This window comes from Apium graveolens, chromosome 5, assembly GCF_009905375.1.
Source record: "Apium graveolens cultivar Ventura chromosome 5, ASM990537v1, whole genome shotgun sequence".
Lineage (NCBI taxonomy): Eukaryota > Viridiplantae > Streptophyta > Magnoliopsida > Apiales > Apiaceae > Apium > Apium graveolens.
The window spans coordinates 125,914,774-125,923,012 of NC_133651.1; the positions used below are offsets into that span (position 1 = coordinate 125,914,774).

At 39.7% G+C, this 8,239-nt stretch overlaps 1 non-coding gene across 1 annotated transcript; it reads left to right on the forward strand.

Moving 5' to 3' along the window:
- The first annotated feature begins 7,477 nt into the window (after positions 1–7,477).
- Positions 7,478–7,584, forward strand: LOC141662375 (small nucleolar RNA R71). Its single transcript, XR_012550495.1, has one exon. It is a non-coding gene; the product is annotated as a small nucleolar RNA R71 (small nucleolar RNA).
- The last annotated feature ends 655 nt before the right edge of the window (positions 7,585–8,239 follow it).

The following is an 8,239-nucleotide window of genomic DNA, read 5'->3' on the forward strand; positions in this document are numbered from 1 at the left end:
AAACAGTGGGAGCAAAATTGAACTTGATGAAGTTCAAGAAGCATAAACTACTACGGATCAAGTGGAAACACCTGTTCTGACCGAACAACCTTTTGTGGAACAGCCCATTCATAGATCAGGGAGAGTGTCTCGCCAACCTGAGAGGTAATATGGCCTTGTCATTGAGAATGACAATGAGTTGTCTATAATTGATGATGACGACCCTGTGACCTATAATGAGGCTATGAGTAGTGTTGACTCAGAGAAATGGCATAGTGCCATGAAATCCAGAATGGAATCTATGTATACGGTATATAAAAGATAGATTATAGCAGATGGCCAGGTGGAGACCTATAAGGCCGGGCTTGTGGCAAAAGGATTCAAACAAAGGCAATGGATTGACTTTGATAAAACCTTTTACCTGTAGACCTGTTAAAATCAGTTCGGATTTTGCTTGCGATTGCTGCTTACTACGACTATGAGATATGGCATATAGCCAGATGGTTTTCTTTCCAAGGGAAATGAAAGCCTAGTGTCTAAGCTACTGCGAACCATATGTGGTTTAAAGCAAGCTTCTCGTAGATGGAACATTCGTTTTGATGAGACAATCAAAGAGTTTGATTTTATCAAAAACGTAGATGAACCATGGGTCTACAAAAGGGTTAGTGGGAGCGCGGTAACATTTCTTATATTGTATTGAATTAGAGTTGACACACATAACAATATAGCAGACCCACTCACAAAGCTACTTTATGAAAGTCACTTTGATCGTCATAAAGACAAGATGGGTATTAGATACCAGAGTGATTGGCTTTAGTACAAGTGGGAGATTGAAAGGAATATGTCCTAAGTCCAATCATGTATTAGGATTTAGGAATAACTCTTTATGTAATCTGTTTTGATTTTATTGATTTTAATAAAAGACTTGTTTTGTTTTTATTACGGGCTCTATCTATTTAAGTGTTTAAATAAGATATACCATAGTTTAGAGTAAAGCTTTTTATGGATTATGATGAGATCATAATAGTGAGACCTAAAAAGATGATAACTCTAAACTTAAATAGTTCCTGGTCATAGGATTACTAACTGGTAATTAATAATCCGCAAAGATCGGTACATACTATGCTTGCTTCATTATGAAGGATGTCTGTTCTCATAGACATTTGTGTGGTGACACTATAGCTAGTATGTAGGTGCTTATTATGGAATAAGTTCACTGAACATGACTCGCACAGCTGAACAACTGATGGAGTTCACTCACGTGTCAGTAGTTGTTCACATAGTGATAGTTGTACAAGTATCCTTAGACTTGAGGTCATCATAGTCATCTTGTGTACACTGAACTATGCTTCGGTTTAGTTCTTAGTCTCCAGGGACAATTATTAGGGCTCTACTGGGTATAGGAATTTGTACACGAAGATAGTGTATGATCAATATAGGATCTACCCCTTCCAGTGAAGGAAGCGAATGTTCAAGGCTGATCCACTTATGCTAGTTGAGGAATCTCTGGCCAGAGTGAATGAAATTAAAAAGGAGTTTCTAATTTGCATAGAACTACGCATAGTAACTGGTAAGCAAGTGATTAAATTAGATAGGCTTGACACGAGATCCATGCCTTGTATTTAATCGGGACATTGTAGGGTAGAAGGAGTTTATTGTACGGTAACTATTCACCGAATAGGTTCTTGGTATTCTAAGCAGTGAATTCATATTATCCGGATAGTCGCGATATGCTGAGAAGTATCCCTCACGATGGAGAATAAATGTGATTAATTAATTAATCATATTTAATAAATTAGAGAATTTATATAAATAATGATAAAATAGTTTTATTATTATTTATTTTTAGTACCGGCTTAATATTGAACCTACAGGGTCACACCATAAAAAGAGAATGATTTAATGGTGGAGGAATTAATTAATAATGGCTAATCATTATTTATTTATGAAATAAATAATTAATTGGCAAATTTAATAATTGATTAAATAAGATTTAATTGATTATAAATTAATTAAGAAAAGTTCTTAATATTATTAATTAAAGGATTTAATTTTTGGAATTAAATCAAGAGAGAGAATTATTTCTAAAGTGTTTAGAAAAAGGATTAATAATTAAAAGGTGTTTTAATTATTAATGAGAATAATAAATGGGATAATAATAATAATATTTATGGGAAAATTTCAGCTGAAAATTTTGCCTATAAATACACTATCATAGACCCTATTTTCATTCTAACACAAGAACCCCAAAACCCAAAAATTTGGAAAACCCAATTCTCTCCACCTCCTTCCTCCTCCTTAACATCGTTTTCTTGGTGGATACCGGTGGAGTGCTTCACACTTGAGGAGCAACTGCTAAGTATCTCTGATCGTTGTCTCCGAATTATTTTAAAGGTTAGATTCGATCCCTCAAATTTTTATTTAGGATTTATATGCTTTTATTTAGATTTTATATGTGTAAAAGTGTTTTGCCATGCCCCCGCTGCGTTTAAAATCCAACAATTAGGAGAGGGAATTATGGGATGTGGAAGAGTAAAAATTGGTTTATAATTGATTTTGGAATTAAAATCCCGATTTTCTCTAATAAAACTGTTGTTTTTTTTCTGAACAGGGACCCAGCGCGGGCGCGCTCTAACTCTGGAATATCAGCGCGGCCGCGCGCTAGGACAGCGCGGGCGCGCTTGGTTTTTGGAAAAACGGCGTGGCCGCGCGCTTGGCCAGCGCGGGCGTGCCCAACTTTTGTACTTGGCCTCGAATTTTTTCCTTTTTCTGATTTTTTTGTGTTTTTCTCTTTTCTTCTTGCCTCCTCTACCTCCTAATATACAACATACTTGGGTTGCCTCCCAAGAAGCACTTCTTTTACGTCGCTAGCTCGACGTAGAATCTTGAGATCAAATGGATAATAGAACGGCACTAACCACCTCGCGGGTTACCGTATCATTATAATAATGCTTCAACCTTTAACCATTTACCTTGAATGCTTGGCCCGGATCATTCTTAAAAATTTCCACCGCTCCATGTGGAAACACAATTTTGATTATGAAGGGCCCTGACCGTCTTGACTTCAACTTTCCAGGAAAAAGACGGAGACGAGAGTTGTATAAAAGAACTTGTTGCCCTGGCATAAATTTCTTGAGCACTAGACCCCGATCATGCCACCTATTGACTTTCTCCTTATACATCTTGTTGTTTTCATAAGCTTGAAGTCGGAACTCGTCAAGTTAATTCAATTGAAGCATCCTTTTCTTTCCAGCTGCATCGAAGTCCAGATTCAATTTCTTCAAAGCTTAAAATGCTTTATGCTCGAGCTCCACAGGCAAATGACACCCCTTACTATACACCTACTGAAATGGCGACATTCCCAATAAAGTCTTATATGCTGTTCTATATGCCCAAACACCTTCATCAAGCTTCAAAGACCAATCCTTCCTTGATGGACATACCACTTTCTCCAAAATGCACTTGATCTCCCTGTTAGATACCTCAGCTTGACCATTTGTCTGAGGATGATAAGCTGTAGCAATGCGATGATTCACATTATACCTTTTCATTATGGCAGTGAACTTGCGGTTGCAAAAATGCGACCCCTCATCACTGATTATGACTCTTAGAGTCCCAAACCTTATGAAGTCAATTCCCCAAACATCGAAGTCAATTCCCCAAACATTGAAGACATCAACCTCGAGAAGCACATTAAGAGGCATATCATCCTTCTTAGACATAATACCCACCCGTTGACATCGATCACATTTCAAAATGAACTGATGAGCATCTTTAAACAATGTTGGCCAAAAGAACCCTGCTTGAAGAACACGAGCTGTTGTCTTTTCTTCACCATAATGTCCTTCATAAGCCGTTGAGTGGCAATCTCACAAGATCCCCCCCCCGTTTCGCTATAAGGAATACATCTCCTGATGATTTGGTCAGCTTCTTGGAGAAAAAAAATGGCTCATCCTTTATATACCACTTCACTTCATAAAGAAACTTCTTCCTTTGAGCATAAGATAAGTCGGGAGGCATGATGTTACTCACAAGGTAGTTCATAATGTCTGCAAACCACGACTCTTCTTCTTGCACTCCAAACAGCAGCTCATCGGGAAAAGACTCATTTATCAAGGTCTTATCCAATGAAGTAGCATTAGGATTCTCTAAACGCGAGAGATGATCAGCAACTTGGTGTTCAGTTCCTTTTCTGTCCTTGATCTCTAGTTCAAATTCTTGGAGCAAAAGAACCCATCGAATCAATCTAGGCTTCGAGTCCTTCTTTGAGACGAGATATCGAATGGCGGCGTGATCAGTGAAAACTGTCACCTTAGTCCCAAGTAGATAAGATCGAAATTTCTCAAAACCGTAGAAAATAGCAAAAAGGTCTTTCTCCTTAGTAGTGTAATACAGTTGAGCACCGTTGAGGGTCTTACTAGCATAGTAGACCACATGAAATATGTTGTTCTTCCTCTGCCCAAGAACTGCTCCAAATGCATAATCATTTTCATCGCACATCATCTCAAAAGGCTCATTCCAATCAAGTGCAGTTATGACAGGTGTCGTGATTAAACTCTTCTTCAATGTCTCAAAAGCTGCAAGGCACTCGTCATCAAATTTAAAAGGAACATCTTTCTCTAACAGACTGCACAAAGGCTTTGAAATTTTTGAGAAATCTTTGATGAAACGCCTGTAGAAACCCGCATGACCAAGAAAACTACGAATTCCCTTAACAGAAATAGGTGGAGGAAGATTCTAAATGATCCCCACCTTGGCTTTATCTACCTCAAGACCCTTGTTAGAAACCTTGTGCCCGAGAATAATGCCCTGACGCACCATAAAATGACATCTCTCCCAATTGAGAACCAGATTGGTCTCAACACACCTCTTGAGAACGTGTCCCAGATTCTGCAAGCATTCATCAAAAGAATCGCCAAAGACTGAGAAGTCGTCCATGAACACCTCCACATTCTGGCCAATCATGTTAGAAAAGATGGACATCATACATCTCTGAAATGTGGATGGTGAACCACACAGACCAAAAGAAACTCGTCTAAAGGCGAAAGTACCAAATGGACAAGTGAAGGTAGTCTTCTCCTGATCTTCTGGGGCGATACAAATCTGATTGTAACCCAAATAGCCATCCAGAAGACAATAATACTCATGACCAGCTAACCTGTCAAGCATCTGATCAATAAAGGGCAATGGAAAGTGGTCCTTCCTAGTGGCTTTGTTCAGCTTCCTATAGTCCATGCAGACTCTCCACCCCGTGAATGTTCGTGTAGGAATAAGCTCATTCTTCTCATTTGCTACCACAGTAATTCCACCTTTCTTTGGTACACATTGAACCGGGCTTACCCATGAACTGTCAGAGATAGGATAGATGATCCCTGCATCTAGCCACTTTAGAATTTCCTTCTTCACTACTTCCTTCATGATTGGATTAAGTATTCTTTGCTACTCGACAGTAGGCTTGCTACCTTCTTCTAACAGAATTTTATGCATGCAGTAAGAAGGCCTTATTCCCTTGAAATCTGCTATAGTCCATCCAATTGCCGATTTGAACTCTCTCAGAATTCTTAAAATCTTTTCCTCATCACTACCTGAAAGGTCAGATGCAATAATAACAGGCAGAGTAGATGCATCACCTAAAAAAGCATACCTCAAATATTCAGGTAAAGGCTTAAGCTCAAGAGTAGGAGCTTCCTCAATAGAAGGCTTGAGGCGTTTAGGAGCTTTGCTCAGTTCTTCCATTCCAAGATATTCAAAAGGCATATCGATCTTCCTCTTCCAGGGAGAAGCATTCAAATATTGCAATTGCTCGTCACCTTCGTCATCTTCACTGTCTGAATTTCCCAATAAGGCTTTTTCTAAGGCATCAGACCTCAGCATTTGATCAAGTTCCGATGTGACCACCGAATCGACCAACTCGACTTTTAAGCACTCCTCATTATTAGTAGGAAATTTCATAGCATTGAACACATTGAAAGTCACATCCCGGTCCAACACTCACATTGTAAGCTCACCCTTCTACATATCAATCAAGGTTCTGCCAGTTGCCAAGAAAGGCCTTCCTAAGCTTATGGGAATCTTCTTATCCTCCTCAAAATCAAGAATAACGAAATCAGCAGGGAAGGTGAGTTTATCCACCTTGACCAAGACATCCTCCACAATACATCTCGGATATGTAATAGAACGGTCAGCCAACTACAAGGTCATATAAGTCGGTTTTTGATCAAATAAGTCCAACTGCCTGAAGATTGACAAGGGCATCAGATTGATGCTAGCTCTCAAGTCACATAAGCATCTATCAAAAGACACTTTTCCAATAGTACATGGAATATTGAAGCTTCCTGGATCTTTAAGCTTTGGAGGCAACTTCGGCTGCAACACAGCACTGCATTTCTCCGTGAGAGCGACAGTCTCTAAATCATCTAGCTTCACCTTCCGAGATAGAATAATTTTCATAAACTTTGCATAACTAGGCATCTGCTCGAGAGCCTCAGCGAAAGGTATGTTGATATGAAGTTTCTTGAACACCTCCAGAAACTTCTCGAATTGCTTGTCCAGCTTTTTCTTCTGCAGCATCTTAGGAAAAGGCAGTGGAGGATAGATCTATTTCTCCCCTATTTTACCCTCAGGCAGAGTGTGCTCAATAGTATCCTTCATTGGTTCCACTTCTTCATCCTGCTGCTTTGCTTCTTTCTCAGCCCCAGCTTCTTCAGTCAACTCTTGAGTTTGTTCGGGATTCGCAACCTTCCCAGACCTCAAAGTTATTGCCTTTACCTACTCCGTATTTTCCCTCTTTCCTGGCACTTCAGTGTCACTAGGCAATGTACCAGGTTGGTGATTTAGCAAGGCATTGGCAATTTGCCCAATTTTTTCCAAGGTCTTGATAGATACAGCTTGACTCTTGCACATAAGTTTTAACTCCTCCAATTCAGATTTTTTATTAGCTTGTTGCACCTGGAGTTGTTGTCTCGGTGCATACTGCGGTTGCTGAAAACCATGGGGGTTCTACTGCTTAGCTGGAAATTACTGATAACGCTGTTGGACCGCATTCTGAGCATTGCTCCAGCTGAAATTTGGATGATTGTGGTTGTTGGGATGATAGGTGGCTGGCACAGGTTGTTGTGATCCCTGGAAGTTGCTCACAAACTGAGCTGATTCACTAGAAATTACACACTGATCAGTCTCATGGGCTCCAGCACATAGCTCACAAACACTAGAAATTTGATTAACTCCAAAATTCGCCAAAGTGTCCACCTTCATCGTCAAAGCCTTAAGTTGGGCAGCGATAGCAGTTGCTACATCCAACTCCAAAATTCCTGCAACTTTCCCCTGAGTCAATCTCTGGGAAGGATTCTGGTACTCATTAGCAGCCATCAGTTCAATAAGTTCATAAGCTTCATCTTAACTCTTAGCCCACAAGGCTCCTCTTGATGCTGCATCAAGCATGGGTCTAGAAGTAGGACCCAATCTATTGTAGAAACAGTTGATAATCATTCAATCAGGCATGCCATGGTATGGGCACTTCCTTAGCATCTCCTTATATCGATCACAAGCCTCACACAGTGATTCTCCAATTTGTTGAGCAAACTGAGTAAGAGCATTCCTGATTGCGGCAGTCTTCGCCATGGGGAAAAATTTAGTGAGAAACTTTTGAGCGAGATCTTCCCAAGTCGTGATAGATCCTGCTAGTAGAGAGTGTAACCAGTACTTTGCTTTGTCCCTCAAAGAGAATGGAAAGAAACGTAGCTTGATAGCATCTTCAGTCACATCATTGAACTTGAAAGTGTCGCATATCTCGATGAAATCCCTGATATACATGTTGGGGTATTCGGTAGGAGAACCCCCAAATTGAACTGAGTTATGTATCATCTGGATCGAACTTGACTTGATCTCAAAAATGTTAGCCCTGATGGTTGGTCTAATAATGCTAGACTGAATATCATTAATCTTAGGCTTAGAATAATCCATCAAAGCCTTCGAATTTTTCGCTTGATCACCCATAGCTACTACAATTGGTTCTTCAACTTTCTCTTCTTCTTCTACCTTCTTTTCTTCCTCAAACACTTCCCTACGAACTACCACAAGTTCTTCCTCGGCTTTATCCAGTGTTCTCTTACAAGTACGCAAATGCTTATGCATACACCCTCGCTAGATCACCTGAAATAAAACAAGGAAACAAATAAGTAACAATGTCCGAGTCAATGAACTTTAACGACCACTGATGGAAAGCACATAAACTAATAATTAACACTGCAGTCCCCGGTAG